Below are 23,337 nucleotides of genomic sequence, written 5' to 3' on the forward strand. Positions count from 1 at the left end.
TCTTTCGGCAGTGCATGGTATATTCGATATTCTTTGTCAACACCACAACCCAAAGGCATCACTTCTCTGTAAAAAAAAAAGAGCACCTTTAAAAACGTGTTTGGAGATAAGATGATTTTCCTTGCAATAAACTGGTACCTCACCTCACCCCAGGCTCACACATATTTGATAAATAAAAATAATATGATAATAAATAAACAAATAATAATAAAACCCCAACATATAAAAATACCTAAATTAGAAAAGGATTTTTTTAAATGGGTTAACTATTAAGCATTATTAAAATAGTATTATATTTCCACACAAGCCAATATTTACCGAACGTTTCAGAATCTGGCTGTTACGTACAGCGAGATGAACCACACATACTTTGGCTAGGGTCACTGTGGATCTGGGTAGCAAATAAATACTTCAGAAATTGTTGCTATGTGAATCATAAATGATATGATAGCACAGATCATCCCTAAGGAAAATACTCCAGAATTTTATTTACACGTGGAAACACAATCCATCTCCTTATTTGTTATCGTTGATGTTAGTTGCTGTCAAGCCGACTCCGTATCACGGCGACCCCAGATGTGTTACAGAGTAGAACTACTCCATACAGTTTTCAAGGCTATGACCTTTCAGAAGCCGATTGCCAGGCCTGTCTTTCGAGGCACCTCTGGGTGGGTTCAAACTGTCATCCTTTTGGCTAGTACGTGAGCGCTTAACCCTTTGTGCCACCCAGGGACTCCTGTGTCTTTATTAGCGTTATCCATGTACATGTGTGAGCACGCACCCACATGTACCGCGGCCATTTCCAGACTCCAAGATCCTCAAGGGAAGAGACCCTGCGTTACTCATGTTTTCATTTCTTTTATTGTATAGCAATATGCTAACTTGTTTGTTGAGCTGAATACCACACCTTAACTACATATATCTGGGATTCTGTTGTAAACTTTATTTAATAGGGGAATGGAAAAGATTTGTGGGTTTTGTGGCACTATAATTTTCAATCTCCTGATTTTTGTGATTTTTAAGGGCTGGCCATAATGCTATGTAGTTCTCTGGTTTTACTTCTTTGGTACATGAAAAAGCAAAATGAATGAATGGTGATTGAGCCATGGAACCCAGTTGCTTGCATATGTAATAAGGGTTCTAAATTACCCATAAACACAGCTGCAGTTTTTCAGTCTGAGGCCTGGAGAAGCATGCCGACTGGTGAGCGGGGTATTTGGAGCTCTAAATTTAAGAGCTTTATTATGAGCCGCGATAGACAATCATCCCGCCTTATTTAAATCTCCAGGCAACTCTAAAACTAGAGTAACTCACTCATACTTAGGCATTCAAGTCTCTCACTTATGCCCAAATCGCAACAAACAAGTTTAGCTCGTATCTGAAAGGCTGACAAATTGTACTTTATGGTATACCATTGGAATGAAGTTATGGTATAAAGTTACTGGAAAGCTAATAGAGTAAGAATAATTATACTTAAATTATTTAATTGTAAAGCTTATTTTGAAAGTCATACAAATTGATTTAAATCAAGCTTTCTTGCAGGACAATCAGGCCCAGGCAGAAAAGTAGGTGAAAATATTTATAACTCTATGTCTGTGTGTCTATCTATTATCTATCTATCTACATTTGTTGTTAAAAAAAAAAAAAAAGTGGGTTCCGACTCATAGCCACCCTATGTACAACAGAACGAAACACTGTCCGGTCCTACACCATCCTCACAATCATTGCTATGTTTGAGCCTATTGCTGTAGCCACCATGTCCATCCAGTTCATTGAGGGTCTTCTTTTTCACTGACCCTCCACCTTACCAAGCATGATGTCCTTCTCTAGTAACTGGTCATCCTGATAACATGTCCAAAGTACGTGAGAAGTGTCCCCATCCTCACTTCCAAAGAGTACTCTGGCCGTACTTCTTCCAAGTATCCATCTATCTACCTATAAATAGTAAAAAAAAAACTAAACCCATTGTCGTCAAGTCGATTCTGACTCATAGCAACTCTATAGGACAGAGTAGAACTGCCCCATAGGATTTCCAAGGAGAAGCTGGTGGATTCAGACTGCCGACCTTCTGGTAAGCCGCCAAGCTCTTAACCACTGCTCCACCAGGGCTCCATCTATCTATCTATATATATATATGTATATGTATATACACACACACACATATATGGGTTTTTTTTATGTGTGTATGTATATATATACGCATATATATAAAAAACCAAACCCACTGCTGTTGAGTCGATTCTGACTCATAGCGACCCTATAGGACAGAGTAGAACTGCCCCATTGGGTTTCCAAGGAACACCTGGTGGATTCGAACTGGTGACATTTTTGGTTAGCAGCCGTAGCTCTTAACCACTACGCCACCAGGGTTTCCATATACATATGTATATACACACACACACACACACACACACATGTATATTTGTGCCTGAATTTTAGGTTGAAAAGCAGTGAGTAAGGTAAATTTTAAAAATACATTTTCCCACTAATTTTCTAATCACCTACATTTGGGGAGAAAAAATACTTCTAAAGGACAGGCATCTTGTTTGCTGAATTTGTTATTTACATTAATTTCACAGGAAATATGTTTCATGATTTAAACAGTGCTTTTCATAACATTTATACTTTCGAATCTTCCATTTGTATTCTTTATGAGATCTTTAACAGAATTAACTATTCATTAATGGAAACCACGTAGGATCCTTTCTCGTGGCCATAGTTCTCTGAAATATTCAATTGCAGCAAATCAAATCAGGAAACTTTTAGATAGTAAATGAAATGTGAAATATTACAGTGCCCTAATACTAACTCAATAATTCCATAGAAAATTTAAATGAGAAAAGACCAAAGTTTTATTTTCCTAGGGCCTGCTAGATTTCCAAGAGTCTAGGGACAAAAGTCAGGACAGGATAACTTGTAATGTAGATACCTACCTTATGACCTAACCCTGGAAATTTGTAACTCCAAATCCCTTTCCACTGAGTAAACAGAACCGTTATGGGCAATACTCTTTTACCATCACTTCAGGAATTTCAACCTAAATACTGGGGTTATCGTGAACACCACTGAACGATAAACACTCTAGAAACCAACAGACAAATAACTAAAACTGAAACAAGCAACCAACCTTTTTACCCCGACTCTCTCAAGTCAGATTTTGGGGGTGATTATAGTATTGGGTCATTCCTGACTGTTCTACTCACTACTATTAAAGATACTCGTAATTAAACATCAACTACTTTTAACCGAATGTTTCTTTCTTTCTTTCCTTCAAAGACAAGCAATATTTTTTCCAAAGATTTTTTCAGACCACATAGTTAATTAAAAAATCATACAAAAGCTTCCCCCGTATTCACATTTGATTTTGCACAAAACAAAAGCAAGAGATACATAAAGGGCCAGCCAAAACATCACGCTCCGCTACTTCCAGTCAACCCAACTTTAGCAAAGGGAATCACTATAGAAAAGAAAAATCTGCGTTTTCAATAAAATACATTTGTAGCAAATCAAGTATCAACACTTTTGAAACATTAACAGCTCTTAATTTTTTCATTGTAAAGGAAGCGTAAATAAAATCATAGTACTCTAGAGATGGAAGGGCCTGGTAGGAACCCTCTCATTTGACAGAGGAGGAAAGCTGAGGTTTGAAGGATGGACGACATTGACCTTGACCTTGACCTGTTGTAAGCCCTCAAGTCTGTGTCTAATTCTGTGTTTGTAGAAACAGTGGTTGTCTCTCTCTCCATATCTTACAGAATTTCTAGCTGGGGTTACGGCCGTCTAGAATGAAGACTACATTTTGTGGCATCCCTTGCAGTTTCTTTGGGTCAGGCGAATACATTCTGGGCAATGGACATAAACAGAAATGTTGTGTGATTGTGAGAAGCTTCCTTATCCTTTGTCCCTTATCGTTCATTCCTTTCTTCTTCCTGTGGCCCGGAAACCCTGGTGGTTTAGTGGTCAAGAGCTATGGCGGCTAACCAAAAGGTTGGTGGTTCAAATCCACCAGGTGCTCCTTGGAAACTCTATGGGGCAGTTCTACTCTGTTCTTCTAGGGTAGCTATGAGTTGGAATCGACTCGATGGCAATGGGTTTGTACACAATAGCCAAAGGAGGAGTGGCCATCTTGAGGGGCCTTGGGAATGGAGGCCTTGCCTAGGGGAGCAACAGGAGCCCTACGAAGGCAGTGACTGTGAATGTTTTGCTTACCATTATGTGTCCCCAGTGCCTAGCATGGTGCCTGGTACGTAGTAGATGCTTAATAAATATTTACCGAATGAGTAAATGGTATTGGAAAAATCATTGTTTGGATTTAGAAGAGCACTGGACTGGCAGTGTTTGAGGTTTAAAAGACACACACACAGAGAAGGACAGACACAGAGAGAGAGAAGACACTTCAAATGCTACAATATATTTATTACATTTACCTAATAGAATGGCCATTGGCAACTCATTGGATTAAACATGTTCTCAAGTAGTTTAGTTCAGTGGTAGAATTCTTGCCTTTTATTTGAGAGATCTGGGTTTGATTCCCAGCCAATGCATCCCACGCACAACCGCCACCCCTCTGTCAGTGGAGGCTTGCATGTTGCCGTGACGCTGAACAGGTTTAGCGGAGCTTCCAGACTAAGAAAGACTAGGAAGAAAAGCCTGGTGATCTACTTCTGATAATCAGTGAAAAGATATGAGAAATGGAATATATGAGTTTGGATCATGCTAAATTCTCACACGTGAGAAACCTGCCGTGTTTGAATAATAATGAACACAGTATTTCATTATACTGAGTGTCATATTTTTTTAAAACTACCATACTGATAAAATTTTAAAAACCTCATGATTCTGAATAAAGGAATTTTTTTTTTTAGTTGCAAAAGCAAAACCAAACCCTATGTGTCACAATGTTCTGACGTGGCAGTTTCCACTCCTCAGCTGTTGAGTGTTGGCTGCCAATGGCTCATACATGTCCCCTTCTCTGGTAAACTGCCAAAGGCTAGCTGACAGTGGGTTACAAAGGCCACCCCCTTTGTTTCAAAGTGAAACTCATTTTGTAGTGCCCCTCATGCTCCTCGTGGCTTAGAATAAAGCCAGTTTCCAGCTGAGACCACATCCTTGCACAGCTTTCCCCGCTGCCCTATGGTGCTCTCCTTTGTCCTCTCCTGAAAGTACTCCTCCCAAGAATCCCTTCAACAAGAATCTAGGTCACAGGCTCGGCTACTAGAGAACCTGAACTGAGACACTGAGTTAGAAAATTCTGGGTTTGTATCCAGATCCCCCAATTATTAACTATTTGACTTTATGTGACTTAGGTCATCTCCCCGTGCCTCCGTTTCCGTATGTGTTCAGTGGAGCCATGTTAAATGCCCACCTCTTGGGGTTTGCTGTGAGAATCCAAGGGGCCCTGTGTAAAAGCCCTCAGCATGGTGCCTGGTGGGTGGTGTGAACTGCTCAGAGCTTCCTTTGATCTTTCCCTGACTTGTTCTTCTGGCCTTGCACATGTTAATGTCTTCATGCTGTCTGTGTTTCCTTTGTGGGGACTCCCTGTCTCTACCTCGTCAGTGACTGGAAGGCAGAAATATTTTTTCAAGTGGTAACATACTTGGCAAAATGTGGTGTGCAGGCATAAAGCATAATGAGCACTAATTATACAACCGAAGGTGGAAATATCCTAGGAGGGAAGTGCCTGGGGTTCAGAGGACAGGAGAGATGGGTGGTCCAGTCAGGGGCTTTCCCAGGACCTTCCCACCCAAGTGGCAGCAAGGTGAACTTGAAGACCTTGAAGACAGCAACCTGGTTCTCCCCAGTTGGCGGGGGCGGGGGGTGGGGGGCTATGACCACACAGTAAGCTGGGAGGCAGGGAGAGGTAGGAGAGAAGTGGAGCAATTCCATGCTGGTGGCCTACCTTCATCTAAGGAGCTCTTGTGGCCCAACTAGTAAAGCGCTGAGCTGCTAACAGAAAGGTTGGTGGTTTGAAACCATCAGTGGCTCCACGGAAGAAAGATGTGGCAGTCTGCTTCTATGAAGATTTACAGCCCTGTAAACCCAATGGGGCAGTTCTACTCTGTCCTGTAGGGTTACTGTGAGTCGCAATCGACTCGACGGCAGCGGGTTTGGTTTTTTGTGGCCTGTCTTCATCCAGGAGCCCTGGTGGCACGGTGGTTAAGCATTTGGCTCCTAACCAAAAGTTCAGGAGTTGAAATCCACCAGCATCTCCTTGGAAACCCTATGGGTCAGTTCTACTCTGTCCTGTGAGGTGGCTATGACTTGAATTCGACTCCACGGCAATGAGTTTGGCTTTCTTTTTTTGTCTTTATCCAAGGTTCTTTCTTGTCTTTGAGTTGCTGGCTCGATTGTCATCTCTTCTCACTCCATGGCCCAGTTTTATTTTCCTAGCACTTAAGACCTTGGTGGCATAGTGGATAACACTTCAGCTTCTAACCAGAAGGTCGGCAGCTCGAATCCACCAGGTGTTCCTTGGAAACCCTAAGGGACAGTCCTACTTTGTCCTATAGGATCGCTATGAGTTGGAATTGATTCCACAGCAATCGGTTTGGTCTTTTTTTGGTTTTTGGTTTAAGATCATCACGAATTAGCTTGTCTAGGTATTTGTTGATGTTTGTATCATCTGTCCCTCCTGCTAGCTACAACTCCTGGAATATAGGGACCCAGTGTGCCCTGTTTTTTACGCTCAGTACATAGTATTAAAAAACCAAACCCACTGCCTTTGGAGTCGATTCCGACTCATAGTGACCCTACAGCTAGGACTCAGTAGAACTGCCCCACAGGGTTTCCAAGGAGGGCTGGCGGATTCAAACTACCATCTTTTCGGTTAGCAGCTGAGCTCTTAATCACTGCACCACCAGGGCTCCCAGTAGCTCCTCAATAAATATTTGGTTTTGGGGCAACTGAAATTCTCATACATTGCTGGTGGCAGGTAAATTGGTAAAAGCAATTTAGGAGTCTCTTCCGTCACGTCTACTAAGGCTGAACCTATGCCTCTCCTGTGACCCAGCAATTGAATTCCTACGTTTTTATCCACAGAAATGCAAACATGTCCATCAAACGACATGCTCTAGAACGTTCACCCCAGCACTTTCAGTAATAACCACAAAACTGGAAGCGACTCAAATTTCCATCAAAATAAAATGGATAGTCAAATTGTAGCATAGTCGTGCGGGAAATACCTCACAGCAATGAGAACAAACCATGTTCAATCACACACAAAAAATGCATAAATCTAACACGGTGTTAGTGAAGACCCAGACAAAACAGGGCATATTCTCCATGATCCCATTCCATTTATATAAAATACAAAAACAGGCAAAACTAATCCTGGTGTTAGAAGTCAGGCTGCTCTGGTGAGTGGATGGGGTAGCGGCTGGAAGGGAGCTGAGGGGGGCTGCACGGGTGCGGGTCATATTCTGTTTCTTGTTATACCAGTGTGCACAGTTCACGAACATCCATCCAGCTGTGCACCGCACATTTTTTGTATATACCCAATACTATTTACATTAAAATGGCACGGGGTTTTGTCCAGGAGAGTGTAGGCGCTTTCACTAACATTTACCTTAAAAAAAAAAAAGGTGTTGAGGGCTTGGTCCCCGACCGCAGGCGCTCCTAAGGAGACCGGTCCCACCTCTGCGTTTGCCTGGCGCGGTGCCGGCCCAGCGGCGCTCGCAGCGGCTGCGGGGCCAGTGCCGAGACCCCGGAGGGCTGCGCAGGCTCGGAGGGGCTGCAGATCCGGGCAGGACTCCTCGGAGCATCAAGGGCAGGAAACGCTCGGGGTGCAAGCCCTGACAAGTGACAACGCCGCCCCCCGGAGCCCGCCGGCACCCGGCCGTGCCCTCCGCTCCTCAGCCCGAGGAGCCCACGCCTCCAAAGGCCGCGTCACTGTCGGGGAAGTTCGCGGCGCTCCGGGTCCGCCCTCGCCGGGTCCGGGACGCGGGGGGGGAGGGTAGCTGGAGGGAGGGTCGCAGTGTCCCGCTGGGGAAGAGGCCCAGCGCTGGCACAAGCGCCGCCGCCGCCGGAGGCCCGGGCTCCCGCCACAGGGAGGACGGGGGGAGGGCAGGTGTCCCGGAGTGACCCCGCGGGGAGGAAGGGCGGGCCGGCGGGGGCGGGCCCGTGGGAAGGTGCGGGGCGTGGGGAGGAGAGTGAGACCCCCCGGGGGGGTGGGGAGGAGGGGGGGTGGGGGAGGGGAGGAGTGGGGGAGGGGTGGAATGGAAGAAGGGGAGGGGTGGGAGGAGTGGGGGAGGGGTGGGGTGGGGAGGGGAGGGGTGGGGGAGGAAGGGAATGGAAGAGTTCCCCCTGAGTCCAGAGCCAGGACGACGGGAAAAGAGTCTTCGTCCCCCCTCCCCGACACCCCCGAGGCCGGGCGAGGGGTAGACATTGGGGACCCCGAGGGCCCCAGCCTGGGAGAAAAGGAGGGCAGGTGGGAGGGCTCTCCACGCTCAGAAGCCGGGGAGCTGAAGGGAAGAGGGGACTCCGTGAGCCCACGAGCTGGGTGTGGGGAAGATAGAGGGTCCCTTCGAGCTCTCGAACCCAGAGCTGGAGGCGGGACGTAGGGAGCCAGGGGGGAGTGCAGGCGGGGGTCGTAAAGCGGAAGGAGGGAGCGAGAGGAGCAAAGGGGCGAAGAGGGTCAGGAAGTGGGGTGGGTGTTAGAAAAGAGCAGCAGACACCGTCACGCGGCGACGCTTGGAGACCTTGTGAGTAGTCAAGTTTTGCTTTAAACGCCAGCGGCTGCTCGTGTGTGAGGGGCGTGTACCCTGGCGCAAGCAGTTGGATATTTTCAGTAGACCTGACCTCACAGTGTGCGGCCGGCCCAGCTGGCTGGCGACTCCGGTGCTCAAGTTTCCCCTTGTTCCCATCCCTTACCTGATAACCAGGCCTTTCCACTGCCCAGCGCTGGAGGGGCGCCCAGACCTGCGGCAAGAGCCACACAGGACCCGCGGAGGGCGGGCCCTCACCCTCTGCCCTGTCAGCCCCCGCCCCATCTGTGCCCCAGTGGGGGGACTGAGGTCCTGAGGCCAGGGGAGAGTTGCCTGAACAAGTCACTGGAACCAGCAGCAAGGCCAGGTTCCTTCATGAAAACGTTAGAGTTTCTCCTCGTTTGGCCTAATCTCCCCTCCCCCGCGGCCCTTGCTCTGAAATCCCCCCCTTTCAGGAGTCACTGTCAGAGTTGAGAGTACAAAGGCCGGATTGTCTAGGAGGGCGGCAGGTTCTGCTTCCAACGTTTAATTATGAAGGCATCACCAAGTGAGTGCTTAGTTTCCTGACTATCGTTGAGGAGGGAATCTTGTTTTGAGTTTTTCTGATTCTATTTTTCATCTGGGGAACCAGTTATAACTCCTGAAAACACCAAGGAATGAGGCTGTACAAACTGGAGGGCCTTGGGCAAGCGGCTCACAGACTTTTCCCCTCACGAGCCTTTCTCAGCTAGTTCTCAAAGACAGGTAATCTGTAAGAATTTCTTGGCCTAAAAAAAATTTTTTTTTTTTTGCCAATACATATCTCCCCCTGCCTCCCTTTTTTTTAAAACCCATTTTCTTTACATGGCCTGAACTTCTAGAGACCTAGGACCTTGCTTTGCCACGAATTGACCAGTCAAGTGATTTCCTTTTTATGCCTTGTTTTTTTTCACAGAAATTTGTGTTGGAGTCGTCGTGTCAATTCCAACTCATAGCGACCCTATAGGACAGAGTACAGCTGCTCCATAGAGCTTCCAAGGAGTGGCTGGTGGATTCAAACTGCTGACCTCTGGTTACCAGCCTGAACTCCTAACCACTGCACCACCAGGGCTTGGTACCCCCTTACCCCTTGTCATGAGTGGGTCCTGACTCAAAGCAACCCTATAGGACAGAGTAGAACTGCCCCATAGAGTTTCCAAGGAGCTCCTGGTGGATTTGAACTGTTAATCTTTTGGTTAGCAGCCATAGCACTTAACCAGTACGCCACCAGGATTTCCAGTAGGGCTAAAGCCTACAGTTCTAAGTTAGTTTGATGCAATTAAATATCCATTAGGTGTATGGTTCTATGCTAACTTCCCTCTGCTTTAAGCTGAGAAGATATCTGCACATACATTTTCTCCGTCCTAAATCCCTTTGATCCTCTCTTAATGCTCCAAGTGCAGTGTTGACGTCTGGCAGGCTTTACGTTCTGTTTATACCATTTGCAAACACTGTGAGGATTAGGATGGAATGGAAGGAAGAAAGGCTGCGAGATTTCTTGGACCCGGAGAATCTCACACTCCTCTTTCCATTTTCACTGTCGTTAGCACACAACTTTTAAAAGCTGGCCTGGGCACAGCCACACTTTCGCACATCCATACTAAAATCCATGTTAATCTTTCCCACGGGATGTAGTTCAATTGAATTGACATTCTAATAAAATACTGGCAAGACACTATCACAGTTTGGCAGCAATGTATAATTAAAATAGCACTATGCCATTGCTTAAACCTCAGATAATGGCTTCCTACATATTATTGGTTATGGGACTTCAGGTTTTGCATTCCTGCATGTTAATAGATCATGATAAAACTACTCCTTGGTAAAGCGAGCTGGGATCTTAGTTTGTCAGTGCTAGGAGTGCATCAGAGCCCAAGTCTGCTTTTGATAAGGCACCCAAATCTGCCTTGAAAATCTCATTTTCTGGTGGTAGCTGACTGAGACCCCTCTGCTATCTCTAAGTCATTGGCACAGGTATACATTGGCTTTGAGGTTGTTTGAATCTACCACATTTGGTATTTCGGAAACCTTAACTATTTTCTTAAAGACTAGAGACAGGAGGATTTTCCTTGGGTAATAAAACTCAGGTTTCCTGTTGTTTTATTTTTCAACGTGTTTTATACTGATAAAGCAAACCTGATTTAGTGCTGCCATTGATATGCTACTGGAGTACTGTACACTTTGGGTTCCTACATTTTATTTAAAGCATGTGGTTGCTAAATGGTTGATACGCTTTAGGTTATGAATTAGTCTGTAATTCAACTGAGCAATTTCACAATTGATGATTTTTGTTTTATGGTCAAGAAGACCTGACATTTTGATGAAGGGACTGGAGAGAAAGAGTGGGCTCATTTCTGGACTCTGACATGTTTTGGGAGAAGCCTGAATAGTTGTGATGCACCTATGTGATGAGGCGATTTTTAGCCTTGCCCTTAGCAAGGTACAGTGTCACTCTCATCACAAGTTCTGAGTGAAGGACCGTTTAGTACAGTACAGACTGGTCATTTCTGATGGCACGATTAACAGGCATTTATTACTCACAGAATAAATAGGAAGGGGATGAGTAGAACAGCACATTTCAACAGTAGCCTGGGTTCCCCAAAGCTAGGCTCCCGTCCGCAGGGTTAGATCACGTTCTAGCACGTCCCAGTTCACGTCTTCGGAGGAGAAAACCTAAGTTCTTCTCTCCCGGAATTAAATACTAATCGGACAGCTATGCCTGTGTGCCCAATAGCATGTACAGAGAGCAGATAGGAGAAGGGACAAAAGGGTGGGTAATAAGAGGTAAAAGGTGTTAGTAAAAGTGGAAGGCACCCTGTAGGCAATTACCCAAAACCCAAACCCATTGACATCGAGGCAATTCTGATCCATAGGGACCGTAGATGACGGCGTAGAACTGCCCCATAGGGTTTCCAAGGAGTGGCTGGTAGATTCAAACTGTTGACCTTTTGGTTAGCAGCCATGGCTGTTAGCTACTGTGCCACCAGGGCTCCACGGTAGGCAGTGGACATCATTTATTGCCCCTGTTCAGGCTATTCTAGATACTGGTGCTGTGGACATCCTGTACTTCTTCACCCCACTAAAATAGAGTTCTGGGTTTTTTTCAGAGGGCAGTCATCTCCCTGTAAAGCACATACTTTATGTCCATTAGTAGCTTTATGTCCATTAGCAATTAGGGAGATGGTGAGGGCAATTATAATATAGCACACCTATGCAGCCAGCGCTAGCTATACTTACTCATGAGGCACCAACTTATTTACACTGTATATTTGAAATATTAGCAATCTCTGACTTCAGGGATGAGGTCGGAGTTAAGAACACCTCACGAAGTAGCTGAAGCTTGTTATTGGGGTTGCGAAGGGCTATATAATTGATTGGGGCTCAAAGCATTTAATCACCACTGACCCGCATATGAACTCTGAACTAGATCTATTCCCCCAAATAGAGACAGGTTCAGAGTGGCCAGAACAGGAAGGAGGAGGATTTTTGAACCTGGGAAGGGATTCCTTGGAAAGGGAAAGTTGGTGTTTGTCCTTGAACCCAAACCAAACAAAATCCACTGCTGAGGAGTGGATTTTGACTCATAGCGACCCTATAGGACAGAGTAGAACCGTCCTATAGGGTTATCCAAGGAGCACCTGGGGGGATTCAAGCTGCCAACCTCTTGGTTAGCAGACGTAGCTCTTAACCACTGCGTGACCAGGGTTTCCTGTTCTTGAATACCCATAATACCCTAATACCTGTTGCCATCCAGTCGATTCCGACTCATAGCGACCCTATAGGACAGAGTAGAACTGCCCCTGTAAAGTTTACAAGGACCGCCTGGTGGATTTGAACTGCCGACCTTTTGGTTAGCAGCTGTAGCACTTAACCACTCCACCACCAGCTCTGTGTATTTAGGGTAGACTGCTTTCAGCTAGAATGAAACAAGATGGCGCTCATCGTTTAAGGAACCTGGAGGAACAAATCCGAGGTCTGTGTGAGTCTAGTCTGTCTTTTTCTAGAATATTATCCTAAGAGCAGAGTTTTGTGTTTAATAAAACCTACAAGTACTTTTACTGGGGTTCTCAGGATTAGAAAACTAAACTCTTTATATTGCTTTTCTTTTGGGGGGGGGATTTAAATAAAGCACTTTTTTCTCCCTCAGAAGTAGCATCCTGTTTCAGCTGTATTAAGGAAAATTGGGTCCAGCAAACAGAAAGGGATCAAATACACCGGGGAGCTGTGCAGGGTAAACAGTATTGGAAGAGAATTCACCCCAAGAGAGAAACTACACAGAGATGTGAAGATACAAGGTAAGCTAGATCTCCAGTTAAACATTTCTTACTTGTTTTATAGTGAGAACTCCTGACCCATCAGACCAATAGCATTTTAAATGTGAATCATGGCTTCATTCACTGTTTTAATTAGGCAAGGTAGGCTGCTGTAACAAATAGATCCCAAAATACATAATGGCTCAAAGAACAGTCCAAGGTAGTTGTTTGTAGTAGGGGCATAAAGCCAAAAAAACCTAACCCGTTGCCGTCCTGTCCAACTTATACTGACTCTATAGGACGGAGTAGAACTGCCCCGTGGAGTTTCTAAGGAGCGCCTGGTGGATTTGAACTGTCTTATGGGGGAAAAAAAAAAAAAAATTTTTTTTTTTTTTATGTCTTAACCACTATGCCAGCAGGGTTTCTGGTAGGGATGTAGTGGTGGTTATTCTCCTTCATGCAGTCATTCTGGGACCCTGGTTTCACCTGTACGTGGCTCCTCCTTGCCTTATACTCTTTTACATCTAGGTGCAAGGGGGAAAACAAGATGGAGGGGGCACCGACTTCTTAAAAGCTTTGGGCTGAAAGTGGCACACATACCTTTTGTTCACACTCTTTTGGCTAGAACTCTGCCTTGTGACTCCGCCATCCTGCAGGGAAGCCTGGGTGATACAGCCTAGCTGTAAGACGGAAGCAGAGGAAGGGATCTGCAGTGGACAGCTAGCAGCTTTTGCTACCCTTTTCCTGTTATCCCAAATGTTGTAGTCATAATAACATATATATATTTGTGTGTGTGTGTGTGTGTTTATTGTGTGCTAAGGTATGCTAATATTACACAAGTGCATAATTTTCTCTAAAAATAACCTGTTTTTCATTCAATCCTTACCACAACCCTAGGTGGTAAGAAACATCATTCCCATTTTACAGATGATGAAACTGAGTTTGGAGAGATTAAGACATTTGCACAAAACTGAACAGCAAATGGGAATTGACAGTTAAAATGCTGTTGTCTGGTGGGCCAGGGTTCTTGTCTGCGCTAGGGGATTGGTATGGACAGGGAAGCAGAGGCAGTGTACCTCATGAGGGTCTTCTCCACTTTGGCTACCTCTTCTTTCCTCGCCACACCTCCCACCGAAAGAGGAGAAGTTGAAAGAAGGGTTGTAGGAAGAAGGTGATTAAATCACCTAAAATCGGTTTTTAAAATCTCCATTTTCAAAAGCTTTCTGTTTCTAAGGATGCTTGACTCTGTGAGGGACACTGGCTGGTGTTTGGAGCCAACAGAGTAACAGAAAGTAACTTCTAACAGACTGGCTGGCAGTGCTAAAGTAACAATTATATTTAAATTTCAGCATAGGTAGCCCCTATGAGTCGGAATGGACACCACAGCTCTGGGTTGTGGCTCTATCTGGAGCCACCTAAAGCAAAAGGAAGGAAGGAAGGGGGTATCAGGGCACATTTTCGCTCCTTCAGCCACCCTGGGGGCTAAAAACGGAAAATTTTATGTGACAGTTTATTTTTGTGACTCGAAATTTTCCTCTCCTTTGAAGTGGAAGGCAGCTTAACAGAGCCTTATATTTGGGCCAACACAGCAGCAAATTTATGTAGTAAAAAAAGTAAAGTTTTTCATGCTATTGTCAGCTTACCCATCCTATACATATATCAATTACTTAGGAGGTTCCAGGTTTAAGTTTTATTATAGAGCAAGTATGCTGTGAACAAATTAAATTATAGAAATTTGGAAATTAAATAGCAACCCATGGGGCTCATGTAATTTATTTCCCTTTTTTAGCAATACTATGTCTTGAATACAAAGCAACAATAAAAAATGGTGGTCTGAAAAGCTTCAAGTTATGTACATACCTGGATATGGAAAGTTAGAAAACGTCCATTTTTAATTAAGCCAACATTTTGAAATTTAGCCATTCCTTTTAAGAAAGTGTTTTTGGATTATAATTTTTAATGCATAACGATACATCTTTGTCCATAAGCTGTGAAATTCAATTGATGAAGATGTAAAAATGAGACCAAGAGTGCTCTTTCAAGGAGATTTTCTAAACTTCCCCACGGGGCTCTGGTTAACCTGACGTGGCAAGGCCACTGAATTTCACTTCAGGGCTTCTGTTGCCTACAGAAGTACAGGGTTGCTGAGCTGAGCCAAATCTGTCTATCCAATTACTGAGTAAAAGAGCTGACTGTAGCTTTAGGCAAAAACCTGTGCTCTGTAAAACTGCGTAGTATCAGTAACAGCTTAATGAAAGGGGGAAGGACCAACATAGACGCAGAGTTTTCTCTACAGAGAACATCAAATCTAACACCAAAGAGAAATGAAATATACAGAGCCTTGAAAAAATTATCTTTGGACACACTGTCTACACTCCTTTTTAGACAGAAGGGTTCACAAATGGAAACAAACTCTCAGCGGTGTCTTGCAGATCGCTTACCTGAGTACTAGTTTGAATGCTTTTATTACGTTTTAATAAAAATCCTAATAAAAATTTAGCAGCACTGGCTTTCCAAATCTAACTTTCTTAATGACTTCGTAAGGTTGGTAAAATCATTGTTTGCTAAAGTTGAAGTTGTTTGCAAAGAGAATGAACTCAAAGGTAATATCTGATTGCATTTTATCACACAGAAATGCAATAATGAATTCAATTTAAGATAAAAAGTTAATCTTTAAACAAACATAATTGTTAGTTGAAAGAAGCTCGATACAAAAAATTTATATACTGAATGATACCATTTCTATAAATTGAAAGACAGGAAAACTTATCCATCACGTTGAAGTCAGGAGGGGGGATATCTTTGGGGAGGGAGACGGTGACCCTGGGTGGGAGGGGCGACCAGGTGGGCTACTGGGGTGCTGATAATGCTGTATTTCTTGCCCGGGTCTTGGTTACACAGGTGTGTTCGTTTTGTGATAATTCACTGGGTGGTACATTTATGATTTGTGCACTTTTTGATGTGTATGTGATTAGCCTATAAAGTTAAAAGTGTTAAGCTCTACAATGTACTATTAGTGTTTTTAAGAAAGAAGGAGTACATCTGAGGTGGGTGTGACATGACTGAACCAAACATTAGTTTCGTAATCGCAAAATCCAGAGCTAGTCTAACAGTTTTTTTTTTTGTAAAAACAACAACAACAAAAAAGAATTTTGATTACTTCCCACTTTGATTTTTAAAAAGAATTCCATTTTACTATGGAAAAAAAAAATGGTTTAATCTATATTGGATTGCGGTGGGAAAGTGATTTTTCTCTCATGCGTAGAAATATGAGCAAAACTGAAATCAGGGCAGGGTATACTTAAGAAGATATTTTAATTCATGTTATCAGTATATCTTGTAAGAAACTTAAAACCTCTGTAGGGTTTTGCTGGGCCCAGCATTTTTAGTGGTAATGAAGTTTCATGACCATTATCATGACCATCTGGTAACCAATACCTGGGATATCTACTCCAGTAGAAATAAAAACCCTGGTAAAATGTTTCCATTTATAGTTCTTTTTTTTTTTTTTTTCCTGTAAGGGTGGGTGCAGATAATAGATAACTCAGTAAATGTATGTTTCCACGGTCTAGCAGCCATAGTTTTTAACTGATTGCAGTGTGACTTAATATTTTGTTCCCTTTACTTTCATTAAAAATAACAGCAAGACAGTTCTATGACTCCAGTTTCTTTCCACAGTGGCAAGGCTAGTGACTTCATTATTTTAATGATCCTATAGGGTTGCTATGAGTCGTAATTGACTCGACGGCAGTGGGTTGGTTGGTTGGTTGTTACCTATGTTTATCGGGGGCTTTCTATTTGCCAGACTACAGGGAGACAATGTAAGAGGAAAAACAAAAATAAGCCCCTAGAGGGATTACTGTTTTAGAGGAATATTTAATCATTCATTTAACAAATGTTTGTTGAATACCTAGTGTCATGAATTGAATTGTGTTCCCCTAAAAGGTACATCGACTTGGCTAGGCCATGATTCCCATTTATTGTGTGATTGTCCGCCTTGTGGTGATCTGATGTCATTTTCCTATGTGTTGTAAATCCTGCCTCTATGATGTTAATGAGGTGGGATTAGCAGCAGTTATGTCAATGAGGCAGGACTCGGTCTACAAGATGAGGTTGTAGTCAATCTTTTTTGAGATATAAAAGAGAGATGTGAGCAGAGAGACAGGGGGACCTCATACCACTATGAGAGTAGCACCAGGAGCAGAGTGCATTCTTTGGACCCGAGGTTTATGCGCTGAGAAGCTCCTAAACCAGGGGAAAATTGATAACAAGGACCTTCCTCCAGAGCCGGTAGAAAGCCTTCCCCTGGAGCCGATGCCCTGAATTCCGACTTCTAGCCTACTAGACTGTGAGACAATAAACTTCTGTTTGTTGAAGCCATCACTTGTGGTATTTCTGTTATTGCAGCACTAGATAACCAAGATACCTAGTATGTGTCAAGCTCTGTTCTAGGTTCTGTGGATCAATGAGAGTTCTGATTCCAATCCAACACCACAGAATTTCTAGTTTTCTCCCTTTCTATCTGGGAAACTTGGCTCCTAGTATCCTTGATATGCTTATTTATTTTGTTGTTCTTCCCGTATTTAACCAATTTCATAGTCAACACTGCTGCTTCTTCCCTGTGTAGATGCTTTCGTCATTCCTTTGGGCTCTCACACTCTGAATTAGGCTGCCCTCTCCCCACGTGGGTACCATCCTCCCTCTGCTTGGGCTCCAACACCCCATGCTGGTCATAACCCCATGCGGACACCTCCTTACTCTGCATGGCTTTGACATTCCATGTTGGGTGGCTACAATGTGTGGATGTCTTCTTTACTCCTGTCAAGTTCTGAATCCACATACTTGGCCATTTTCCTACGTGGATGGATCCCTGTTCACTCTACCTTCAATTTACTCACATGTTTTCCATTTCAAATTTTCATTCCTTTATGTAGATGAGAGTTTCCATCCAGTATCATTTTCCTACAGCCTGAAGATTTCTTTTAACTTTTCTGGTAGAGAAAATCTGAGGGTAGCATATTGTCTCAGCATTTGTTTATCTCCAAATATTTTTAATGTGCCTTCATTTTTGAAGGATTTTTTTTTTTTTTTTGCTGGATATATAACCATAGCTGACAGCTTTTTCCTCTAAGCACTTTATAAATGTCATATCATTGTCTTCCGGCTTACATTGTTTTTGATGAGAAGTCATGGTTATTCTTACACTGGTCCCCTGTATGTAAGGTGTCTTTTTTTCTTTTTCCCTCTTTTGACTTCTTTTAAGATTTTTTCTCTTTGCCTTGTTTTTTTAGCAATTGGATCATGATGTGCCTAAATAAGGTCTTTTTTTTTTTTTCTCATTATTATGTTAAAAAATGTTGCTTGGGGTACATTGAGCTTCTTGGATCAGTATGTTTGTAATTTTCCTCAAAACTGGAAACATTTCAACCACTATTTTTTCAAAAAAAATTTTTTTTTCTTCCCAGTTTCTCTCTCCCCTCCTTCTGCAACCCTATTTATTTGTGTGTTTAGCCTGCTTGATATTTTCCAGAACTCACTGGCTGGTCAGAACTCCAGCATCTCCCAGCCCTGTACCACACCAGAATCTCTGTTCAGTAAATCACTCCCTGGCACTTGTTTTCTCCCAGGCTTTGTAGAGTCTTGTCCTTTCACGCAAAGCTTATTCAGTTAACTCCCAAAGGGAACCCCTAGAGACATTTCTGGAGCTCTTTCTCTGTACGTCTCCCTCCTCTTCAGTATTCTGCCCTGTAAACTCATTACCTCAGTAGGTGTGAATTTTAGTCTCTCTCTTTTTGGTTCATCAAGACCACCATGCTGTATTGTGCTCTTTTAACAAGCTTGCTATTTGGAATCAAATTGTTAACAGCAACTTGAAAGGTTAGATAGGAAGCTTAGGGGGGAAGTGAGCTTATGTCAGTAGGGGGGGAACAAATTAGAAAAAGAGGTTGCGAATGGCTGCACAATTTGAGGAATGTAATCAATGTCACTGTATTGTACATGTAGAAATTGTTGAATTGGTGTTACATTTTCCTGTTTATATTTTCAACAATAATTAAAAAATATATATATATATATATATATATATATAAATCAAAAAAAAAAAGGAAAAATAGAAAGCCGGGGCTACTATGGAGCTCACCTAGAATTCCACCTTCTCAGGGACCATAGCCCTATGCTGACTGTTGTCTGTTATGTTAAAACATTTGTTTCATATATGTTTTCCACTTTTACAGGTGTTTGGAGCCCAAGTGGCACAGTGGTTAAGAGCTCAGCTGCTAACCAAAAGGTTGGCAGTTTGAATTTACCAGATGCTCCTTGGAAACATTGTGGGGCAGGTCTGCTCTGTCCTATAGCTTCACTATGAGTTGGAATTGACTCGACAGCAATGGGTTTGGTCAGATTTTTTTGTTCTATAGGTGTTTAAGTCAGTAGTGCTAATTTGATTTCAGTTACTCTGTTATGGCCAGAAGTGAGCATTGAGCAGATTCTATAGTATGTCCCCCCACCTGTGTCATTTTGTCATACTGCTATGGCTTGCATGTTGCTGTGATGCTGGAAGCTATGCAAGTAATATTTCAAATACCAGCAAGGTCAGCCATGCTAGACAGGTTTTAGTGGAACTTTCAGACTTAGACTATGAAGAAAGAAAAGACTGGTGATAGACTTCTGAAAATTAGCTAATGAAAACCTGTGGATCACTATAGAGCATTGTCTGATATAGGGTTGGAGATGAGCCCTCTAGGTTGGGAGTCTGTCATAGATGGAATTGTGTCCCCCTAAAATTTGTGCCAACTTGGAGAGGCCATGATTCCCAGTATTGTATGCTGATCCACCATTTTGTGATGTGATGTCATTATCCTATATGTTATAAATCCTAACTTCTATGATGTTAATGAGGCAGTTATATTAATAAGGCAGGACTTAGTCTACAGGATTAGATTGTATCTTGAGTCAATCTCTTTTGTGATATAAAAGAGAGAATTCAGCAGAGAGGAGAGATACCTTTTACCACCAAGCAAGAAGAGCTAGGAGCAGAGTGCATCCTTTAGACCTGGGGTCCCTGCGCTCAGAAGCTCCTAGACTGGGAGAAGATTGATGAGAAAGACCTTCCCTAAGAGCCAACAGAGAGAGAAAACCTTCCCCTGGAGCTGGCACCCAGAATTTGGACTGAACTGTGAGAGAATAAATTTCTGTTTGTTAAAGCCATCCACTTGTGGTATTTTTGTTATAACAGCACTAGATAACTAAGACAGGATTTTGTACCAGGAGAGTGGGGTGCTTCTCTAACATACCGAAAATATGGAAGTGGTTTTGAAACTGAATGGGTAGAGGCAGAAAGAGTATTAAAGTGCCTAATAGAAAAAGCCTAGATTGCCTTGAAGAGACTATTGGTTGAATTATGGACATCAAAGACGATTCTGATGAAGCTCAGAAGGAAGTGAGGAGATCTGTTACACTGGAGACAGCATGGTTGGCAAGAAGCAGCAGCAGAGAAACCACAGCAGCAGACTCAGGAGACCGGTGGGAGACAGTGCAGGAGCTGACCCATGGAGTAAGGAAACTGAGTTCCTTTGGACAGGAGGCTTCCTGGTGGAGTGCCAGGAAGTGCTTCTGGGCACTTATTGGTGGAGCTAGGCTTGCTGACCCATGGAGCAAGAGAGGTTTCAAAGAGTTAGGTCTTTACCAACTTAGTTCCACAAATGTCAGTGGGAGGGGGCTGAATTTGCTGCCCAAAGCTGAGGAGGCAGGGTTGCCATGCCCAAGAGGCAGAAGAATGGGGCCTTTCAGGGCTGGGGGGTAGGATTGCCACTTATACAGACTAGGAGAATGGGGCCACTGAAATTGGAGGGAGCAAAGTTGCCATCTCAGTGGGCTTGGAAGGTGGAGCTGAAGCCCAGGGCCGAGGGGCCTCTACCCATAATCTGGAGAGTGTAGCCAACACCCAGAGTCTAGAGGGCAGGGCCATTGCCTAAATGGTTTCTGAGAACAGAGGATTATTTTCAAGTCTTGAGAGCTAATATAATGTGTTCTGCTGACTTGCTTGGTGCCTGTTATCCTTTCTTTCCCTCCAGTTTCTCCCATTTCTAATGGAAATATCTACCTTGTGCCTTTTCCACCATTGTACTTTGGAAGCAAATAATTTGCATTCTAGATTTTGCAGATGCAGAAGAATTTCACCAAAAATGAGATTTTGGACTTAGAGTTAATTTAAGACTTTCAGAATGATATAATGGGGTCAATGTGTTTTACGTGTGGCAAGTACATGAAGTTTTGAAGGCCAAAAGGTGGAATGTTATGGATTGAATTGTGTCCCCCCAAGATGTGTGTCAACTTGACTAGGCCATGATTCCCAGTATTGCGTGGTTGTCTACCGTTTTGCGATCTGACCTGATTATCCTATGTATTGTAAATCCTAACCTCTATAATGTTAATGAGGCAGGATTAGATGCAGTTATGTTAATGAGGCAGGACTCAACCTACAGCATTAGGTTGTATCTTGAGTCAATCTCTTTTGAGATATAAAAGAAAGAATTGAGCAGAGAGAAGAGGGACCTCACCGCCACCAGGCAAGAAGAGCCTGGAGTGGAGCACGTCCTTTGGAACTGGGTTCCTGCACTGAGAAGCTCCTAGACCAGGGGAAGGTTGACGACAAAGACCTTCCCTCAGAGCCAACAGAGGGAGAAAGCCTCTCCCTAGAGCTGGCATCCTGAATTTGGACTTTAGCCTCCTAAACTGTGAGAGAATAAATTTCCATTTGTTAAAGCCATCCTTTTATGGTACTTCTGTTATAGCAGCACTAGAAAACTAAGACAAAGGCACTCAGACTACACCATAGCACAACAGTGGACCTGTGCATACCAAAGACTGTGAAGATGGTCCAGGCCTGGGCTGCATTTCATTCTGGTGTACATGGGGTCACTATGAGTCAGAGCCGACTGATGGCAACTAACATCAACAACCACATAGTCTGTTAGCAAGTAATAAATGCTGTGAAAAAAAAAAAAAAAAGCAATAGAACATGGTAAGAAAGATGAATAATGCTGGGCGAGGGAGGCACAAATTTAAATTACAGATCAGAAAACAGGCATGGTAAGTACAGGCAGAGAGGGTGATTTAGGCATCTGAAGAAGAGACACCCAAATAATCTAGGGTTGTCTGGGACAATTTACTAGAGGAAGTCATATCTAATCTAAGACCTGAATGATTAATAAGCGTTAATCAAACAATAAGATGGTATATGGGAGTGCTGGTATGTTTTCCAAAATATTGGAAAGAGAACATTTTAAAGACCCAGGGAGAGGTGTTAGAGCACACAGTGGGCTTGGCTGAATCTAAGTAGTTTCCTGCGGCTGGAGTAAGATTGTGTGGTAAAGCAAAGACCAAATCATAGAGGGCCTTGTGAGCCATATCGGGAGGCTATTGAGAGGGTTCTCGTATGGCCTTTGGAAAACCATTAAAGGATTTTAAGCAAGTATGGAATTTTATCATAACTTAACCTCAGAATCTCTATGTCCTCATCTATAAGAGTTTATTGGAAATAATGGCATCTATTGTTTCTTTTATAAATGAATACTTTCCACAGAGTTCAAGTTTTGCATTCATATCAAAAGCCAATGTCAAATGCCTAAGAAGTCCTTGAAAAGATAATACTTTCTGAGCAAATTCGTGGATCACATATCTTCTGACAGATAAAGTGATCTCAATATAATAAAGGAAATTGTTGGTGAAGCTCTAAAAACAGAACAGAAAACCTGATAGCTCAGAGATCACCATTAAAAGACATAAAAGATTGAATTATAATAGAGTGTAGTCAATTGAATTATGATATTTTTAGTATATAAAAATATCTAGACAGTGAATAAAATGATTATATTGAAGGGTTAGTGGAATCACAAAATAGAGAAGAGGAAGAGAATAAATGGAAATTTCAACAAATAAAAAATCAGTCTTTTCATTTCTGTGCCAGAAGGGCCAGATAGAAAAAAGGTTGATTTAAAAAAATTTTTTTATATTATACTTGACTCACTCAATTCAAACATTTATTGAATTCTATGCTAGGTAGTAAGGGAATTAAAAAAAAAAGATGACTAAGACTGTTTTCTAAAGGCATTTATGAAGTTTTAGGGAAGCAAATCCCTCTCATTATTTGTTGCAAAAAGCAGAATAGAATGAATGGATTCCCCCTTGAGTTGGGAGAAAAAAATGTGAACATTTAACTGTATTATAAAGTGAACAAAATATAATAATATCAGAGAAGAACAAACAAAATCACCTGAGAGACATCGAACTATGATACATTCTGGGTTGTGGAGTCGGGGAACACTTTCACAACAGAGAAAGAGTTTGGACTCTACTGAAGGTTG

At 42.9% G+C, this 23,337-nt stretch overlaps 1 long non-coding RNA gene across 4 annotated transcripts; it reads left to right on the plus strand.

The window, feature by feature from the left end:
• The first annotated feature begins 8,287 nt into the window (after nucleotides 1-8,287).
• Nucleotides 8,288-22,518, plus strand: LOC135228763 (uncharacterized). 4 transcript variants are annotated; one of them, XR_010319596.1, is made up of 4 exons: nucleotides 8,288-9,446; nucleotides 9,637-12,693; nucleotides 12,868-13,015; nucleotides 19,949-22,518. It is a non-coding gene; the product is annotated as an uncharacterized LOC135228763 (long non-coding RNA). The 4 variants fall into 4 exon arrangements; XR_010319595.1 differs by having other exon boundaries at nucleotides 8,288-9,249; nucleotides 9,334-12,693; XR_010319594.1 differs by having other exon boundaries at nucleotides 8,288-12,693; nucleotides 19,207-22,518.
• Nucleotides 22,519-23,337: the final 819 nt, after the last annotated feature.

This window comes from Loxodonta africana, chromosome 27 (assembly GCF_030014295.1).
Source record: "Loxodonta africana isolate mLoxAfr1 chromosome 27, mLoxAfr1.hap2, whole genome shotgun sequence".
In the NCBI taxonomy this organism is placed as follows: Eukaryota; Metazoa; Chordata; class Mammalia; order Proboscidea; family Elephantidae; genus Loxodonta; species Loxodonta africana.